Genomic DNA, 4440 nt, shown 5'->3' with positions numbered 1-4440 from the left:
TGAGAACGAGGTTCCCATTTGAGCCTATGGAAGCGCGTTCTTCTGAGCGCAAAGCTTCCGTGTTGCACCTAACTCGTAAAACCAGCGCACAATCATCTCCTTTCTTATATTATATTGGAGTATAGTGTAATCTTTTAGAAGATCAGTAGAACATCTAAATGATAAAGATCCCATTGCCCCTTTAAACTGCTGGATTACAAAGATTGGGAGGTGCCTCGTTGTCCCTGCCTCTTCCCTCCCTTATTAGAAACTGAGCAGAAATTCCACACATTCCTTCCCAAGTGAGGAGAGGACAGCGCAGGCTTCCCCCGCACACCTGCACCTACGGCAGTCTGGGGCACACACAAGGTGAGAAAGCATTGTTGCTTATTTTCCAAACGTTAAATAAAGGGCATATCAAACGCTATATACAGAACTTAGTTCAATGCAACAGGATGTGTACAGTACAGTTTTTTGTTATAGAGCCAAGCTGGGTTATGTTTACATTGTAAAGGGACAAAGGGACTATTTTGTTGAATACTTTTAATGGTATACAAATCCATGACTTTTACTGTGTTTAACTCCTGTAAAGGGCAAACATCACCAGTAAGCAAGAGACTGTACACTAGAGTCCCTACGCATGCTCACTATATCTATCCTTATTTGGAGTGGTACAGGAACATGTATGTGTGTTTGTCTATTTGTTTAGCTCCTTGTGAGGCTAAACATCAGAGAAATAAACTTTGGTTTAAAAACAAAATTATGTAATGAAATGTAGCATTTAATATCTACTTGCTCGTTTAATATTTACTTGCTCATTTAATATTTACTTGTTTATTTAATATTTACTTGCTTATTTAATATTTACTTGCTTATTTAATATCTGCTTGCTAATTTAATATCTACTTGCTCATTTAATATCTTCTTGCTCATTTAATATTTACTTGCTTATTTAATATTTACTTGCTCATTTAATATTTACTTGCTTATTTAATATTTACTTGCTTGTTTAATATTTACTTGCTCATTTAATATCTACTTGCGCATTTAATATTTACTTGCTTATTTAATATCTTCTTGCTCATTTAATATTTACTTGCTCATTTAATATCTACTTGCTTGTTTAATATTTACTTGCTCATTTAATATCTACTTGCTTGTTTAATATTTACTTGCTCATTTAATATTTACTTGCTCATTTAGGGCCAGCTTACGAATGGAGCAGAAATATTTGCGCAAAAACAATAAGGGGCTTATAGCGGGTGTTTGCGCTTGTCAGGTTTACCGCTGATACTAAGAGTTGAAAGTAAATGCGATCGCTTGAGCACAGTTGCGATTTACGCTAGAATGATTACCGCGTCCTTAGCTCTGGTTAACTATTTTGCAAAACACATAAAAAATACACTACAAAGTACAGTTACACTCGTAATAACAACATTTAATAACAATTATTAAGAAAACTATTGCACAAAAAAATTATAAGGGCTAAAATATGAGATCTCAGACACCTAAAGGGTTTTAACATAGCGATATATACATGTCTACATATGTCTGTGATGTCTATATATGTCTATATATACTTCACATGTCATGTTTTATGTATTTATATAAATCTGTATATATCTATGCCTATATATGATCATGTGTGTGTATATGTGTGTATATATATATATATATATATATATATATATATATATATCAAAATAACAAGAGTATTGCATTGAGCAATGATACTTTTTTTTTTTAAATAAAAATTTATATTGGAATTTTTAGATCAAAACAAAAACACATATAATAAAAGGTAATTGGAAGTAACAATTGGGGACACGCAGGTCCAATTATAGTTATTATCATAACATTGATACTGTAGGTAACCCTTCCTTGATATTGGAAGGGAAATTTGAGTGAACAGTTCCAACATAAAAATAGAATCAATACATTACAGTAAAGTCTCAAAAATCTGGGGGAGGCAGGCAGTTGGTGGGGGGAGAGCATATTAGGGATGGGAGTATAGTCAATTAGTTAATTTATTAGGTAGGGCATTTTGCGCTATGATAGATGGCTGCCAGAGAGTACTAAACTTATCCTTCCAGTCAGCCCAGGCCAATTCAAACAGGTCAGATGTATTAAGTGAGTGGTGTATGTCTTTTTCCATAGTGTACAGATATGCCATTGTGTTCAGGATTTCAGCCCATTTTGGTGGGAACTCCTTTTTCTAGGACCTAGCAATATTAATTTTGATAGAGGACAGGAGGTATATGCATAGTAGACTGTGGTGTTTAGGAAGAGTATGTAAGTCTAAATGGAGGAGGGCTGTGGCTGGGCATTCCCACCATGTATAAAACATATCTCCCGTAAGGCCACACTTCTGCTAACATAGGGGGGAGGTACCTGGAAACATCCTAGATAGTCTTGTGGGGACAAGGTACCAGTGGGATATAACTTTATAGTATGTCTCGAACATTGTTATGCAGTGCAATGTTTTCTTAGTCAAAGTGAGAGATCTCTGACAAGTGTCTGCTGGGATGTGGGTGTGTAGGAGGGCATCCCATCTAAGTAGGTGGTTTGCTAGGTCAGGAGGTATAGTACCTTCTAATAGATTATAGTGTGTTGACAATGGTTTGAACAGCCTATGAACCCTGCGCCAGATGGACTCCCATGGGGTAAGGGGACGGGAAGAGTTGGGGACAAATCCCCAGCTTGTAAGGAAACTTTTAATCCTAGTGAGTTCGAAGTGGAGGAAGGGTGCAATACCAGTATGGTTTTCTAGTTGATCTAGCACAATGAACCTATTCTGATGGGCCGTCGACCAGAAGTCTGATCCTTGTTTAATGCCTAAGCGAGACCAAGTGTTGGGGTGGGTTTCCGCTAATCCAGTAAGGAGGCCAGCAACAGAAGAAACAGGAGAGGGGTGAGGCGCTATCAGTTGACGGTGACAAACCTTGTCCCAGATAGAGAGGCACTCTATGATTATGGGATTAGTGATTTCAAGAGTTCTGCGGCTATGGGCTGGGGTCCAAATCAGATCTCTAAGGAGTATCTTGGGGGGGGAGCGAGGCCTGTTCAATGTCTCTCCATTTGTCAGGTGACTGAAGTACCCCCCATTGGGATATGTGCGTGAGCATTGCCCCTTCGTAATACTTAACAATAGATGGGGAGGCCAGACCGCCAAGGTGAACAGGGTATTGTAGGGTTTTGTGGGCAATTCTGGGAGGCTTACCCTGCCAAATAAACTTTGTGAATTTGCTTTAAAATTGTAATAGAAGGTGTGTAGGAACCCTAATCGGAAGACATCTAAAAAGATAAGTGAGCCTTGGGAGGAAAGACATTTTAAGGGAAGTAATTCGACCCATCCAAGAAATGGACTTATGGTCCCACTTATGCTTCAGGGTTCTCAGTTCTGCCAAGAGTGGGAGATAGTTATCCTTGACCATCTGAGCTATACTGTTGGATAACCTGACTCCAAGATGGGTAATCTGCTCGGTCGTCCAAGTGAAGTTAAATTTGTTCTTCAGGTTGAGAATGTAGTCTTGGGAGTATCCCCACCAGTATACCTCAGTTTTTGAAGTTTTAAGCTTATAATAGGAGAGGTCACCAAATGCCTCAAGGATCTTCAGAAGTCTAGGGATAGTATGCGCAGGATCTGCAGAGAATACGGTAATGTCGTCGGCAAACAGGGCAACTTTGTGCTTTGTTCCAAATAGTGTGATCCTTTCCATTCCCTTATCTGAGCATATTTGCTCCGCCAGGGGTTCAACTGCCAGGGCAAACAGCAGGGGGGACAAGGGGCATCCCTGTCTGGTGCCGTTGGAGATCGAAAATGGGAGGGATTGAAATCCCAGGCCCCTGACTGTGGCTGTCAGCATAGAGTAAAGGGCTTGAATAGCGAGATAGATTGCAGGAGGGAACTTAAAGGTTTTAAGAGTTTCCTAAAGGTAGGTCTATCTGACTCAATCAAAAGCCTTCTCGGCATCTAAAGAGAAAACCGAGAAAATCTTGTTCAGTCTGGTTGATTCGCAAATTACATTAATGAGACGCCTGGTATTGTCAGGTCCTTCTCGATTGTGGATGAATTCTACCTGGTCAGGATTGATTAAACTAGGTAAAAGCTTACAAATATGATTAGCCAAGAGTTTAGAGTAGATTTTGACATCCACATTGATTAACGAAATGGGCCTGTAATTGGGACACATAGCGGGGTCTTTGTTTGGCTTAGGGATCGTGACGTTAGCCTCCAAGAATTCTTTTCTAAAACTACCCTCCTCCCTTGCCAGGCTGAAGAATCTAAGGAACAGGGGAGACAATTCCTGTGTATATCTTATAGAATTGGGCAGGGAATCCATCCGGCTCAGGGGCCCGAAAGGGTTTCAGGTTTTTAATTGTTTGTTTAAGTTCAAGTAAGGTGAAGGGGGCAGTAAGTGTCTCTTGTTGTTCAGTCGTGAGTGTTGGGAGGTTCAATGT

This window comes from Bombina bombina, chromosome 12 (assembly GCF_027579735.1).
Source record: "Bombina bombina isolate aBomBom1 chromosome 12, aBomBom1.pri, whole genome shotgun sequence".
Taxonomy (NCBI): domain Eukaryota; kingdom Metazoa; phylum Chordata; class Amphibia; order Anura; family Bombinatoridae; genus Bombina; species Bombina bombina.
The sequence above is the reverse complement of the archived record's forward strand: the minus strand, read 5'-3'. Positions refer to the sequence as shown.